Source organism: Trachemys scripta, chromosome 2 (genome assembly GCF_013100865.1).
Source record: "Trachemys scripta elegans isolate TJP31775 chromosome 2, CAS_Tse_1.0, whole genome shotgun sequence".
NCBI lineage: Eukaryota > Metazoa > Chordata > Testudines > Emydidae > Trachemys > Trachemys scripta.
The window spans coordinates 147,882,411-147,899,068 of NC_048299.1; the positions used below are offsets into that span (position 1 = coordinate 147,882,411).

The 16,658-nt window shown below is 41.4% G+C and overlaps 1 protein-coding gene across 1 annotated transcript in view; it reads left to right on the forward strand.

Annotated features, from left to right (window-relative positions):
- Positions 1-16,658, forward strand: part of LRRTM4 (leucine rich repeat transmembrane neuronal 4) — a 480,033-nt gene that overhangs the window by 40,591 nt on the left and 422,784 nt on the right. The gene's annotated exons all lie outside the window — the stretch shown is intronic.

The following is a 16,658-nucleotide window of genomic DNA, read 5'->3' on the forward strand; positions in this document are numbered from 1 at the left end:
TTTTGTGGGTCAGCAGCTATGGAAGCAAATTTTGACTGGATTGGGCCTTTGCTGTCATTCAAGCACAAGGAGAGTTGTTTATGTTGGAACAAAAATATATGAACTCTTTTGTTTCTACTTGTTTATTTTGCTCTGTCTATTACTCAGTTTTCTGAGAAACTCTCATACGTTAATTTAGACAGATGGGGATTGATTTCCAGCCTGTTCTTAGCCAGGTCTCCTTTGCAGGTGCAATCAGCTATTTAGTGTGGACAGAAAACTGACCTCTAAATTGCGCCCTCAGTTCTGATTTGTGCCAGTAAGTTCCAGGTGCATTGAGGGAGGATTTGCAGAGACTATTGCAACTTTGCTAATTTCAATAGGGGCATACATCAGGGCAGAATGTGTGTGTGTGTGTGTGTGTGTGTGTGTGTGTGTGTGTGTGTGTGTGTGTGTGTGTGTGTGTGTGTGAAGTTTCGGGGGTAGCTATGTTAGTTTGTATCCACAAAAACAACAAGGAGTCCGGTGGCACCTTAAAGACTAACAGATTTATTTGGACATAAGCTTTCATGGGTAAAATTGCATCTGAAGAAGTGAGGTTTTTTACCCATGAAAGCTTATGCCCAAATAAATCCATTAGTCTTTAAGGTGTCACTGGACTCCTTGTTGTTTTTATATATGTGTGTGTATGTATATATCTTTGTGTGTGGTCTGTGTGTTTATAATCTATGTATGCATCAATAGAGTTAACCCATATTTGTAAAATAAATAGGGGTCTAATAGTATTTCTCACTGTTTAGTGTCATGAAAGATTCAAGGTCAAATTCTCTCTGTCACTCCAATGTAAAAGCAGAGCGATACCATTGACTTCTGCTCCAAACTAACACCAGTACAACTGAGGGTAGAATCAGGGCCAGATTTAGAAGCAGACAACCCAGGCAACCAACGGGGGTGCCGAGTTCGGAGTGCTGTAAAGTATTAAAAAGTTTAACAAATGGGGGGTTGGTGGGGGAGGGAGGGTGGACGCTGAAGATGCTCCTCACCTGCGGTGCCATTTGATCTAGGGCAGGCCCTGGTTAGAATGTGGCCTCCTACATCGTAATGCAATAGATGTGCACGCGGGGTAAGATTCTAGAGAGCGGTAGAATGCCTGCATAAGCAGGCTTTAGGCAGGTGTTACACCAACAGACCCCGGTCATCGGCAGGCAGGATCGAACCTGGGACCTCTGGAGCTTAGTGCCTGAGACTCTACCGCATAAGCAAAAAGCCAACTGGCTGTTAGCTAAGGCTGCAGAGGAGACTCATTAATCTCTTTTTTCTCACTCTCTAAGTGGTCTCTGTCTCACTAGAGGGGACAGAACACCACACCCTGGAGGCGTGTGGGTTACACAGGTGTGCTCCATACTGGAGGAAGGGGGACAAAATCCACCCCACAGGCCAGGGCCGGCTCTAGGTCTTTTGCCGCCCCAAGCAGAAAAAAAAACAAAAACAACCTCCGAGAGTGCAACTGCCGAAGCAAAAAAACCCAAAAGCCTCCTGGAATGCCACCCCTGGATTTGTGCCAGCCCAAGCACCTGCTTGGTTTGCAGGTGCCTAAAGCCGGTCCTACCACAGGCCAACCGTGAGGGGTGCTGCAACTCCGAACAGGGTTAATGACTGCTGTCTGTCTGTGCTCCTCCCTGCGGCTCTCTGGAGGATCCAGTGATCCTACCTCAGCTCCAGTGGTTTTTGTCCATACTTGCCTGCTCAGAGCACAATGGAACTCAGTTGCCCAGCTCAACAGGCGTGAGGGGCCCATCTGGGAAGTCAGGCTGCCATCCAGGGCTACGATGAGCTATCCAGCGCTGCAAGGCTTCATGCAGGACTGCTGCAAAGAGGCAAAGGTAACTCGAGGTGACTTGTGATTGTAATACTCTCTCTTAATGAACTGCAGTTGTATGTCCCTGAATTGGATAACTGTCCAATTGGAATTATCCCTGGATCCTCGTTATTTTGATTAAATATCTATCTGCCTAGATAACAACAAGGAAATGCATCGACACAGCCTGTCACCCCCAGGTCATTGGTTTGAATCCAGCCTGCTGTGAACCCAGCCAAGGCTGGCTAGTGGCTCTTCGATGCTCTGTGTAACAATTAGTCAGTGGTCCCAGTCCAGATCCTAGGAAACAGATGCACACACCACAAAACCACTGTCATGACTGGCACCACTAAGCCACCTCATTGACCAGCTTAGCAGAGGTGCCAAGATTTTGAGATGCGCTATGGACACTGAATTGTCTTCCCACTTGTACCCACTGCACACCAGGAATAAAGCACATGGGCAGGACAGCATGGGAGAAGCTTGCATTGTTTCTGGCCATGCCGTACCTAGTATCTGGATAAATAGACAGGACCATTCTCCAAGTTGATCAGTCTGGCACCTTTAGTTAACACTAAATATTGGAGGCAAAAAAATGCATGCACACAATATTGCACTGTGAATGCGGCTGAAGCATTAGGAAATTGGGAGGCAGATTTTCAAGAGTGCTCAGCTCCCATTGAAGCATCAACATCAGAGATATTCAGAATTGCTCAGGATGTTGCATACATATTGGGGGCTGAGCTCTTTTGCAAATCCGTCACTACTTGTGGGTGATGAATACAGCCGGATGAAAATTTTCCATCTAAGCTTTTGCTGCCCCCCCCCCCCAGTGCAAAATTATTTTTTGCTAAATGAAACTTTTCACTGAACATTTTTTCATTTCAAATTTTCCATTTTTTAAAATGAAAAATATTTTGTATATTCATTTATTTTACCAAAAACATTTGTTTTTCAACGTAAAACTGAAAGTTTTTCATAGGAAATTTTGAAGGAAAAAATAGATTTTTTTTCTGAATCTCTCAGGAAAAGCAACTGGCATTTTTTTGACCAGATGTAGGGCTGAACACTTGAAACTGGGCCCTTATAAAAGCTGACCCTTTAAAAATAGATATTTTGAGAGTCAAGCCCCATTTCTTCTTTTTAGCCTGCTCTCTTTCTGATCTGGCCTTGTACTCAAGGAATTGAGCTGCTGCAGAGATCGGTGGTGCAAATTTCACCCCCTCGCTTTTCATAGGCTTTGATAGACTTGAGCATTGGTGAATATTGTGTGTGAAGGTAGAAGATTATAATGCAAATAACAGAGCTAACCTATTGTGTGTAGTTGGTCACATTTCATATTAAAGGTCTGATACTTAAGTTATAGTTGATACTGGGTTAATAAGTGATTAATATATATGACAAGCGTAAGTTGTATATGTTATATGGGGTAATAATCATGTCAGATGCAGGTGTTATAGATAGTTGCAAATTCATTACAACCAATCTGTTGGACTCTGTAGCAATTGAATAACCGTGTATTGAATAACAATAATACTTGGCTTTTATACAGCATTTTCGCCAGCAGATCTCAAAGTGCTGCATAATCTTTAATGTATTTAGCCCATCTGGAGGAGGGAAGTGCCATTTTACAGATGCAGAATCAAGGCACAGAGAGGTTAAGTGACTTGCCCAAGGTCACACAGGAAGTGTGTGGAAGGGTGGAGGAATAGAAGCTGGGTCTCCAAAATCTTAGGCTAGTGGCCTAATGACTGGACCATCATTCCTATTAATCAGTTATTAACCTTTTATAAACAATTTACAAATGTGCCTTTCATAAAAAGGGAAACCATTTAGTTAGCCTGAGCTTAGGTGAAACTGTACAAGAATAGAGAAATAAAATGTTCTTGGAGCTGCAGTGAAAGTACCAGTAAAATACTTCCTCAGCAGGAAAGAGGAGTGACTGTTACACTCAGCCAATCAAACACAAGTAAGGAGTATTAAATTGTCATGATCAAAACCTCATTGGCTTCTCAAGGAATGAAGACAGGACCCTGTCACCTTACTGCCTCTGGATAAAATTGTCTCCTGTACAGAGGTCCAGAGCAAGGCTTTTTTATACCACGTAAGCCCAGTTTTGAGGGCTTAAGTGCCCCAGTGGCCTTGTACTGGCCCCTTGCACAGGGGTGGATTCTCACCCACGCTTACAAATTAACCCTTTCATGGGTGTCACACCGTGGTGATGTATTTACCAAGCCTCTGGCCAACGAGTTTCTGCTGTGGTAATTCTTATGCCACCACCCCCATTACCTAAAATAAAATAAAAATGGTTCCTATCCTCAGAGAAATCAGCCAGAAAAGGAGTGTGAAACTGCTCCCTCTGTGGCTTGTAAAATGGGCTGAGTTACAACATTATAAACATGTTTAGTAAATCTTGTCTTGATTTAAAAATTGACATGGCTGGCATTCCCAAATGCCAGCACTCACATTTTCTACTTGGGAACATAAATGACCATACATTAATGCACTAACCTAATATTGCCGGCTTAGACATTTCCTTCTTTAATAACATTAGGAATAAAGACAAGTGACTTTTTAGCCTGTTGAATTATTCCAAGGATGAAATGAATTGTAGGGCTTTAAATTTATTAACAATTGCCAGGTTTGAATTATTTTTATAGAGCTTGAGGCCCAATTAACTAACTCAAGGATGATCTTCAATATAAATGATAACCTCCAACACAATTACTGTGCCAGGGAGGAATGGAAAGTGGGCAAATGGCATATTATGTCTCAGCATCATTTTGAACTTAAAGGGTGAGATTTAATTTAAAAGAGGGAGGAGGGGTGGTTCATTAGCAGAAATTGTTTTTTCTTAATACTTTTTCAAATTGAATGCAGGTCGTCCTGCGCGCCCCCCCCCCCTTTAAAAAAATAGACTGTGATAAACAACAGGTGGCTTCCACAATAGTTTGTAACCAAATTGAGTTTTAACATATTTTGGTGATTATGGGGGCCAGGTCCTCAACTGCTGTAAATTGGAAAGCTCCTCTGAAGCTCAATCTTTTAAGTTTGCTTAGAAGTCTGGACCTCAGAAGATGAGGTTTCAATTCCCTGCTCTGCCACAGACTTCCTGTGTGACCTTGGTCAAGTCACTAAGGGCTTGTCTACATAAACATTTAGTTGTGGTGTGAATCTAGTCCTCTGCATGATAGCTGTCTATGTGGCCCTTGCTGATGTGCATTAATAGCTCCTCAGAGATCTTTGAAACTGGATTAAATCAAAGCACATTAACAACTTGTTAATGTGAATCAGCAGGGTCCACATAGACCGGTGGAGTGTGGCAGGGTAGTGCAGGGCAGGCACACACCTCAGCTCAAGTGAGCTAACTCTTTGTGCTTCAGTCCCCTGTGTGAACAATGTCTCTTTCCTGCCTAAAAGGGGTCACTGCATACATCCAAGATTGTGAGGGTCTCATGTCATGGGGGTAAATAAATGACTAAGATTATCTATTTGTTAGATGAAGCCTCAGGATTTAGCCAAAGAAATATATACCCTCGTACATAACATGTGCCCAAATGACCCTGTGGGGGAATTCATTCATTTAAATCCGGGCTGTTTTAATTTTTTTGCAGCTACAGTGAAACAGCTGCCTGACAGAGATGGTCTAACAAAGATACTTCAGAATTTGATACTTTGGAATAGTTTTAGGAGACTGGTGCTAATTTAACAAGAGTGGTTTCTTGTGCAGGTTTCAGCGTAATTCCTTGGGCTTCTGAATATCTGAGCTGCTTGTTTCCTGGCATAGTTTGGGTTTACCTGATTGGCTGAAGTTTTTAGAGAGGCATCAGAAGCATCTGTACTTATGTGGGTTGCAGTTTTCCAAACCCATCCATCTCACATTTCTGCTGACTTCATTAAGTCAATCTCAAGCCAGCGACACTCTCCTGGTTGACTCTTCTGAGTGGATGACATTCCTCAGATATTTTACAGGGGAAAGGAGTGGGAAGGAGTAGGGAATAGAGCCCAGATCACCTCATAAACAAGATGAGTATCAGTCTAAAAATAAGTCTGATGCCTAAATATCAGGTGATGGGCACATTCTAAATCCTGGCCAAGTTTTCTTTTTTTTTTTCTTAAAATCAGAGCCTGAAGCTAGGCTCCTCCGTCCACATTTAAGCACAGATCAAAAAGAGCTATTTTAAAATCAGGCAAGTCCCTACTTAAAATTTTGGCTGCAGTATCAAAATGGAGGAAAGAAGCAGAGATGGTTATTTCAAGGGACATCCATTCTTTTAGTCCCTTATGTATTCTTAATAGTATTGTAATGCTTTAAGAAGAAATATATATAATAGGGAACAATGGTTCAGTTTCACACTGACTTCAATTCTAGTCAGGTCTTTATATCATGCCTTGCACTGTGATGTCCGATACCCACAAAGGCAAGATTGCAACAGGAGCTCAGTAGAGCTGGTTGGCAAATGTTGGCAAATGTGTTTTTTTTTGTTTGTTTGTTTGTTTCTTTTCCTGTAAAAATTGTTAAACAAAACCAGATTTTTCAATTTTGTCAAACATTTTCTGTGAAAATTTTGGGGTTTTGTTGAAAAAGTGAAACCCCAAATTGAAATTTGCTTTTTGGCTATTGAAAAGTGGAAATAAATCAGGGTTTGTTTGCTTTTATGTGTGTCTAGAGTATTTTACAAACACCTGAATATTTTTGTCCAAAGCTATTTGTTTTGGTGAAAATTTTTTGTTCTAACAAAAATCTATTTGTCAATGAAAACCTTGTGTTTGGGGGAAAAAATGACCATCTCTGGTGCTGATTCATAGTTAACTAAAGGCTGATGGGTGCCTTTAGACCTTCCTTTCTAAATGATGAATGTGCATTTTTGCTATACCACAACAGCAGATATAAAGTCTCCAGCCTAAAGGGCATGATAAGCTGATTCAGACTATTTGAACTAGGTTCACATGATTGTCTCTTAGATTTACTCGGCTGAGTTCTAGTGGCACAAACTAAATGTATGAAGGTTATACATGTGATGCAGTGTCTAAAGAACTTGGGTTTTCATGTGTTAGGAAGAGAAATAGTGAGAAATTGAGGTGCTTATAATGAGATTCCAGAGAGTTCTGGCAAATGCAACTGAAAAAGAGGCTTTGTATCTTGGGTATATTTTGAGGATATTCTTTCAAGCAATACAGTATTTTTAGAAGCTGTGGGTGTATTCCAAGAAGGCAGCATTGACTCATAAGCAAATTGATATTGTTGGGGGGGTTGAGTTGGTTAATTTCCCCTCTCCCGATTCACTAAAGAAAAAGTGCCTCTTCATCCCCATTTATATAGTTTTCAATCAGAAAGATAGAGGAGACATTGAGGGTCATATTTTAAACAGGACCCAGTACAACTGGTCAATTTTTTTTTTAATTAAATGTTTTGTTTATCTAAAAATACTGATTCATCTAAACCAAAACAGGTTCAGATTTGATTAATCTCCTGACACAAAAAAAAAAAAGGGGGGGGGGGGAAGGCTCGAAATTGTGAAAACATTTAATTTTGACTTTTTAAAATGAATAATTCATTTTTTTCTGATTTGAAGTAACTTTTTGATTCAAAATTTTAAGCTAGTTAGACTGGGTTGCAGGGAGGTTGAAATCAAAAGAATTTGACCCAAACTGAAAAATCTTTTTTTGGTTTGTGGATATTTTTGAGATTTCGACTTTTCTTCCTAATTGGGGATGGAGGGTAAATGGACTTTTGAAAATATTCAGGAGTTGGGAAAACCATTTCCCACCTTATTCTTCCCAGCCGTGTCCACCATAAGGACTGGAATCTCAGAAGAGTTCAGTTTCCATTGAGGCATCTAAGTAACGGCCAGATTGTGAAAGATACTCAGAACCCAGATCGTCGGAAAATGTTGCCACTCACTTTGATGTCTAAAAGGTTGATTAGCCCTTTTGAAAATACAGCCCCAAATGGGGGGCATCTGAATGTTTGAAAACATGGCCCTGAGGTTCAGTTAAGCTTTCTCTCGCGTGCTCTCTCTCACTTTCATATTGCCCCAGCCCACAGTATCCTGTTGCATTTTGTGTACAGTCAGACCTTCAGAAGCATGACCATATATTTTTGTTTGTACCTAGGCAGTATTTTTCACTGCCCTTGAGGTGGAGAGGAATATACAGAAATATTAATAAAAGAAAAAGACCTTGTCTAGCTTCTGGGGCACAGATGCCATCAAACAAACTCGTATCAATATCCAGAGGAGGAGAGAGAAGAGGTCTGAAAAACCTTTTTATAAAAGAGAAAAATCATAGTTCCAAAATGAGTCTCTAGTTTGGTGTTCGCAGATGGTAGATCCTAAACTACAGAGAAATCCAAGAACTGCTCATAGCAGCTTTTTTTACACTGGAAAAATGTGGCATACTAGAAAATGTGCCGGCTAAAATTTTTTAACTAACACAATTTTAAAATACAATTATGCCCTTAATGTGGACAAGGAGAATAATGTTAGTTGGTCATGGTTAACCCAAGGAACAGCTGGGGCTTACCGCGACCAGCCAATACGTTTTCAACATGACCACCTGTTGCTGTCTACACTAGGTGCTAATATTTTTAACATTGTTTTATTTGTAATGTGTCAGTTAATATATTTTTAATATGACTTGTTTTCCCATTGAAGATCTGACCAATAAGGATGGCACCCAACAAAAGGCCAACAGGGAGTCAGAGCAATTGTATCACCCAGTGGTTCATAATGTCTGAATCTGCTGACCTTTATGGCATGTTTCTAAGACGAGCTGTAGTCACATGCTTTTAAAGCCTGAGCTAAAGTCCGCTGAAGTCAGTGAGAGTATTTCCACTGGTATCACTGACTTCTGGATCAGACCATTTGTGCTCAGGGGTTGATGTGAGGATGGAAAAGTAAGTGTGTGGTGAAATTTGGTTAAGGGGTGAGGATAAGCTGCTAGAGTTGTGTCATGATGGACTATGTTTTTGTAAAAAGCAACAGAGAGTCCTGTGGCACCTTAAAGACTAACAGATGTATTGGAGCATAAGCTTTCGTGGGTGAATACCCACTTCGTCAGATGCATGTAATATGTATGTTTTTGTAGCTACACTTGGGCTTCTTAAATTTTGTGTTAAAAGCAACTAGAGCTGAGGTTAGGCATTTATAATTAATCAAATGAATTTATAAATAAAAAACAACTGCCTAAATAGGTAAGCAAAGTTTAAATTAAAAGCTGCAAATAAAAATTGAAATAATAATACAAATGAATATTGGTGAATGTGACATAACAGTAAAAGTTTTGGTTTGAAATAGGCTCAGAAGCAACTAGAAACAATGCCCTTCCCTAGTGGTTTGACCAAGGGTGGAGCATTTAGACACTAAAGGCTTAAGTATTGCATTCCTCTCCTAACCCAAACTTCAATTTTAAGACCGCTTCCTTCATACCACACCCGTCTGGTACTAGTATGATGACCGCCATCTTATCCAGCACATGTGGGACTGAGCTAGGGACCTCCAGAGGTACAAGTGTAACACCAACAGACCCGCTTGTCGGTGGGCACGAGTGAACCTAGGACCTCTCTGGAGCTTAGTGCATGAGCTTCTACTGCATGAGCTAAATGCCAACTGCCTGTTAGCTAAGGCTGTAGAGTAGACTCATTAATCTCTCTCTAAGTGGTCTCGGTGCCACTAGATGCGACACAACACCACACCCAGGAGGTGTGTGGGTTACACAAGCACAAGCTGCTACATGAGCTAAAGAGCCAAGACTCAGTAGCTGGGGGCTGTATCAGATTCAAATCCTCTTAATGGGCATATTGTGGGGGCAGCTGTAACATATCCTCAACGGTGGGTTACACTAACTCCAGACAATAAAGCAGTCACGTGAAACATACGTTTGTGTGTGACTCTGATCCTGTGCCCCTTGAAGACAATGGCATAGCTCCTATTGACTTGAATCGAGCAGGATTAGGTGCTTAGGTCATACCTGTGCGTGTAGTCATTTCTGAGTTATTCAGATTATACCACATCATGAAAATATCTACTCATGGGCTTGAGCCACAAAGTTCTAATCTAAAACAAACTTTTCCAAAGTCTGAAGCGTGGTAATATTTGGTATTTGAGGGCATTCTATTATAGAAATAGGGTGTATGGTGCACATGATGGTCGTAAATAACTGCTCATTAAGAAATGTAGTGAATGGATGGGGTAATGGTGGCTCGTGATGGAGACAAGTGAATTCCACCCATACACTTGGAAAATAGATGAAATAGTATTTGTTTGAATATGTGGGCTGAAAGAATAAACACTAGCTTCCCAAGTCCTCTTAGCCAGAGCTCTGACTCTCAAGCTGTTAAACACTGAAGGAAATGAATCATTGGAACAACTTACCTAAGGATGTGGTGGATTCTCCATCATTTGCCATCTTTAAATCAAGACTGGATGTATTTCTAAAAGACACCCAATCACTCAAATGGAAGTTATGGGCTCAATGCAGAGATTTCTGGGTGAGGTGCTTTGGCATCTGTAATGCATGAGCTCAGAGAAAAGGATAGTCATGGCCCTATGAATCTATTAAATGAATCAGTCAAGGATCTGGCCAAGGCCTTCACAATTAGTCTATATGTGTTCTGTTTATGCATATGAAATTACTTATGTGAATGTAAAGACTGGTATATAGCCAGGTAATCTGGATATTTATTTGAGCTGATTGAAATTTTTTGAATTTTGAATTTTTGATGAGATATGAAAATGAACGGGGAAGAACTCCACAAAGTTTCTTGTGATTTTTTTCCCCCTCCACTTGTCAACCAATACATGATTGGGATTTTCAAAAGCATGGAAGAGAGTGAGCTTTCCAACTCCTATGTCTCTGGAAATTGGATGCCCAACTGTGCTTAAGTCCTTCTGAAAAAACTCACCTGATGGAGGGATTTGAAATGTTTTGAATTTCCAAAAATCAGAACAAAAAATCCAAACCATTTTGATGCAAACAGTTTTCCAACCAACTGTTTCTCCCTTGTCCACTTATTTTTAAAATCTGAATTCCACGCATTTTGCCAAATATAAACAGTGTTGCCAGCATTCAAGATTTAATTTGGAGTCTGAAAATAATTGGGGTGAAATCCTGGCCTCACGGAAGTCAATGAGAATTTTTCCATTAAATGATCATGATTTCGCCCTTTGTATTTTCAGCCTCAGCTGGTGGTGTCTATGTGGCAATCTGAGCTTTATTATTTTACTTTTTTTAAGAATAAATTCCTAGCTTTGTGGTTGTGGAAAAAAGCTTGAAGAGTTGACTCAAGTGCACCTCAAAGGCTCAGAACCGGAAGGCAAATACAAAGAACTCAATGTATTATTTTTCTTTTCAGTCTGCTGATTCTGAAACCAGTCTCATGATTTTATTTATTAATTTATTTTGTGTGGCCTGACTTGTGAATTTTGAACACTGGGTGTTGGCAATCCTGTGTAAATATTCTGTCTTTTGTAAAGGAGGCCACAAAGAGATAGAAGGCCCAGATATTTCGTAGGCTGACTTATCTTTTGCTATTTGCAACGTTGTTATAGCTGTGTTGGTCCCACGATATGAGAGTCACAAGATGGGTAAGGTAGTATCTTTTATTGGACCATCTTCAGAAGAGCTCTGTGTAGCTCGAAAGCTTGCCTATTTCACTGGTCCAATAAGAGAGATTATCTTACCCACTTTGTTCCTCTCATGTCTCTTGCTATCTCAGTGGGAGTCCCCTCCCTCTTTGAGAATTTCAAGTCCCCTATTATTTTCATCAGGCTCAATAAAAGCCCAGCAAGGAAGGACAGAATGGTGAAGGGATTTAAGCTGACTGAGTAAAAGAAAAAGACAGTTGAGGGATATGGAGGTATGAGGAGATGACATGATCAGAAAGCTGAGCAGAGATCATGTGTTTATCAGCTGAGTTCTGAACGGACGGGACAGGGATGGTAGGAGTGTCAGAGAAGAAGAGCTCACAATAGTCAGATCAGAAGGATCTGACTAAGGCTATGTCTACACTACAGCTCGGATCAACGCTCTGAGATCAATCCACAGGGGGTTGATTTAGTGTGTCTAGTGAAGACCCACCAAATTGACAGCAGATCACTCTCCAGTTGACCTCTGTACTCTATCCCCAACAAGAAGAGTAAGGTAAGTCAACGGGAAAGTTTCTCCCATTGATCCCCCGCGGTGTAGACACCATGGTAACTTGACCTAAGATATGTCAACTGTAGCTACATTATTCATGTAGCTGGAGTTGCGTAGCGTAAGTCGACTTACCGCGGCAGTGTAGACATAGCCTAAGTACTGGTCTGCACTAAAAAATAAGGTTGACCCAGCTATGTTGCTCAGGAATGTGAAAAATCCACTGCAGGGCGTGTCTACACTGAAGCACTGTGGTGCTGCTGTAGTGGTTTAAGCGTAGACATAGCCAAAGAGTGTGAGTTGACACCTTTGGGGCAGTGTGATTGGAGGTGTACCTAGAGCGAGTCAGGAATTTTTGGCAGAAACTGTTTTTGTTTTTGTTTTTTTGGGCTGACTCTAAAGGAAAAGTTCTCTTTCTGGTCCAAAATGACTTTTTGTTTTGAAATATAACTTAATTTATGCAAAAAAGAAATTAAAAACAAACCCAAAAAAAGGTCAAAATCTAAATGAAATGTTTCAAACAATCCAAATTGAACTGTTTTTCAGTTTGTTGGTTTGCAGACATTTTTGAGATTTTTGTTTCAATTTATGATACCAAATTTATTCCAAAATCTCAAAAATTTTTGTGAGACAGGAAAACCATTTTCCTGTCCAGCCCTAGTTTTATCCTTGATGTCACTGCCAAGTTCCAAGTTGCTGAAAGTTGCAGCATAGTGATAGGTGTGCTGGTGTTGGTGGCCATAGGTTTGTGATGAAATTTCTCTCTCCTCATAGGCATGTTGTAAGGGTTATTAGTGTCTTACAGCACTTTGAAGATGTAATGTGCCATGAAAGTGCAAGATATTGTTTATTCTCTATTGTTTATTATCATTTCTTTATGAAATGAGATACAAACCATTAAGTTTAAAGGCTCAAGGCCAAACCTCCGTGTGCCCTGACAGAATGACAAAAACCCCTAATCACAGCTATTATATTGATCAAAAGCTTAACTAAACAAATACAGAGTCATCAGTCTGGATGATAAAGAGTAGATCTCAGTGTAAACAGGCTCATTGGTTATTAGTATTGATAATTTCTGCAGATTTCTGATAGCTGCAGGCAAGAAATCTTGCCATTTGGATTGGGATCAACTGAGTACCTAAAACTTTATTTAAACTCTCTACTTCTTGGGTAGAGAATGGGAATAAATAGAATGGGAATAAAAACTGGCATTTTCATCTTTCTTATACAACTTGCTTCCTTTGGGCTAGCTTTTAGGTCTGGTCAAAAATTGGGGTTTTGACTCAATTAAAATTTTTATGGGAAGTGTCCGCTTTCCTTGAAATTTTTGGATTTAATTTTTTTCTTGGGGGGGGGGGAGGGAAGGGAGGAGGTGTCAAAAAACTGAAAAAAAATAGTTTAGGCCAAAAATATTTTGTTTGTCAGTTGAAAACTGTTTTGGTTTTGGCTGAATTCCCAACGTTTTCAAGTTGTTTTTTTTTCCAAAGGAAATCTAAAATGGGAAAAAATTATTTTCATTTTTGTGGAAGTTTTCAGCGGAAAACAAAAAAACATTTTCCAACCACCTCTACTGCGGTATAGAATGTGGGACATCTTCTGGCAGTTGGGCTTCTGGTCTCATATAAAAATGAGAAATACAGACATCAAGGAAAAAGAAAACTATAGGGAAAGTTTTGAAGGTTTTTTTAGATTTCTCCCTCTATTCCCCTCTCCTCCCCCCCCCCCCAAAAAAAAAATTAGATTGAGTTTTTGGCAAACTGTTAGGTTTTCTTAGAGAATTGTCTCTACCAAACCCCAGTGCCTGAGACTTTGGCCTTGTCTATATTAGACATTTTTATCATGCTTAAAAATGACCTTTAACAATCAAGTTAACTAACACGATGCTGACCATGACCTTGTTGTGTGTGTAGCCATGAACAAATAGTCTTTAGCATCATGTCACCTGTTCTGGCTAAACCATGAATCCAGTAGGGTGGGTCCCAGGATCAGATTAGTTTACTTGATTGTTAAAAATCAAACATGGTAACATTTGCTAATGCAGATTCATCTAAGGTCAGAGTCTGAAAGGAGATTTGTAAATTGTCTCATATCTTTATTCCAGGCCAGAACTAAAACCTGGATCAAAACTCCCCTGAACTTTGAGAAGTTGGACTTGGATCAGAAACTTATTTGAGCCCATCTCAAGTTCTTACTGGAGCTGTTTCCCCATCCCTAGTTACTGCGGGCCAAATCTTGATATCTTTAATCAGGCCTAGATCCTGCACTTGACTCTGTGTGAAGTGGGGAGAGGGGGTAGTAGGAGGGGGCAGCCCCTTGACTTCATCTGGAGTTGATTGCAGGATCGGAGCCTCAGTTTTTACTCGGGCAAAATTGCCATTGGAGCCAGTAGTCAAACTGGAATAAAGAGCTCAGGGTTTGAACGATACCTGAATTTTACCATTATTAATAGTAGTGGAATTGCTAATAGCAGCATCCAGAGTCTCCAGGGAAGATCAGGGCTCCATTGTGCTAGGTGCTGTACAGACACATAGGCCAGTATTTTGAGAAAACTTCAGCTTCTACAACTGAGGACAGATTTCTTTCAAAGAGCTTGCTTCCCATTCAGGCTCATATATAAGTGGCCAGATTTTTCAGAAAGGTCTGCAGGTTGGGTGCTGAGCACTTGTGAAAATCTGGGTTTTACATAGGTTTCTAAATGGGAGCTGAGCTCCTTTGAAACTCTGGCCCATAGCATGAGATTGTCAGTTACAGGGTGACGCTGGTCCTTGGGAGGGAAGACGCCAGCACACCTGCGACTGTTCAGTTGACTTCCAGTTAAGCTTAAGTGAAGGCACTTGGGAGGCCTGAGAAGGCGGAGAGCCTAACAACAGAGTGGGTCAGTCCAGGAGATTGGCAGATGAGAGAAGCAGGAGATTGGAGGAGGTCTCTGGGGAAAGCTGCAGAGAGCAGGAAGAAAGAGGAATTATCAGGAAGCCGGTGGATGGCTAGGGTGCTGACCTGCCTCAGCCTGAGAGCCAGTGCCAGGAAGTTGGAAAGATCTGGGGGCTAGGAGGCCAGAGGAGGGCCAGCCTGCTGACCTTCCTGAGCCAAAGAACCCAAAACAAGAGGGATGGTGCTGGAGGGTGGATCCCAGGAGCAAGGCTAAGACTCCCAGGCAGGGAGTAACACTGTGAGAAGCGCCCTCACAGCAGTCCTGGGCATAGGAGGCGGGGGGGCAGCAGAAACCTGAGCCAGAACAAGGGGTTGGTCCCGGAGGGGGTTCCCTGAGCAGTGGTAGAACTCACAGGCAGGGAGGTCTGGGGCAGTGGAACACTATGAGGTGTTTTGTCATGGGAGACCTGACTTGGGGCTATTGGGGGAGAGTCATGAGAAAGAAGCAAACCTGGAAGCTCTCAGGAGATAGCCTGGAAAGTGGAGCCCTAGAACAAGGGCGGAGTCTGGGAACGGACTGGAGATGGAGTCTCAGGAATACAGGCTGCCCAGAGGATTCAGGGCGCCTGGGGCAAAGCAATTTTGGGGGCCCCTTCCATAAAAAAGTTGCAATATTATAGAATACTATATTCTCTTGGGGAGCCTTGCGGAGCCTGGGGCAAATTGCCCCACTCCACCCGCCCCCCTCCCCCCGACCCTGTAGGAATATGAGCTGGAAATAAAGACCCAGGAGGGGGCATGGAAAACTGATGTGAACCTGTCATATTTTGGGAGGGATGGTTTTATCGGGAGGGTTCTGTGGACAATTGAACATGTACAGCAATACATTATTTCCAGAGATGGGCTTTGTATCAGACACTGAGAAACTGTGATCCTTTCATGGGCAAAAGAAAGGGGAAACAGAGGCAGTCACCCTCATGCTGTGGTGTAAGAGGGCACCTCAGGTGGGGACCACCCTATGACTCTGTCCCGCCCTTTACATGGAAGGTGTATGAATCCCTAAATAGACATGGTACAGAAAGGGTGGGAGGGGAAACATAGTCACAGAAGTGATGTGCCCAAGGTCACACAGCAGGTCAGTGGCAGAGTTGAGAGTAGGAACTAGGTCTCCTGAGTCCTGGTCCAGTGCCCTATCTGCTGCTTTTGAATCTGAAAAAGGTATGGGGATGGGGAATAAAGTATCAATAACTATGCATCTCCATCCCTGCACTGGATTTGGAACTTTATATGTTTATGACAAAAAGCAATTAACCTAGTTAAGGAAAGAAAAAAATTGTTTTCAATATATTTACATTGTAATGTGGCACTTTTAATGAAATTCCCTTTATGTGGATGATTGATTTGTATATTTCACAGCCCCTGCTTGGCCCCTTTAAAATCACTTTCATTTTAAATCTGCAAGTATCCCCTCCCTTTCCTCCCCTTCACCTCTTCCCCTGCTGAATAAAGAAAATAAAACAATTTATAATTCGCACAAGAAAAATATTCAGGTTAGAAGGTTTTTTTTTTTAGAGCGTGCAGCTTGCTAAATATGCAGGAAACAGGTGCTTTATTTAGTCTTTTACAGTCACTGCAAAAAAAGCAAGGAATCAACATATAAAAATCGGGGGGGGGAGGGGGGGGGGGGGGGGGGGGGGGGGAGAAGCAATCTGTGTCTTTAATTTTCTTTTCTGAAAGGGGAAAGTCTGCATAGCAATGACAGGATCACTTGTTCATGCCTTTAATGTGCGATCTGTTTTCTCCAGTGGAGGGC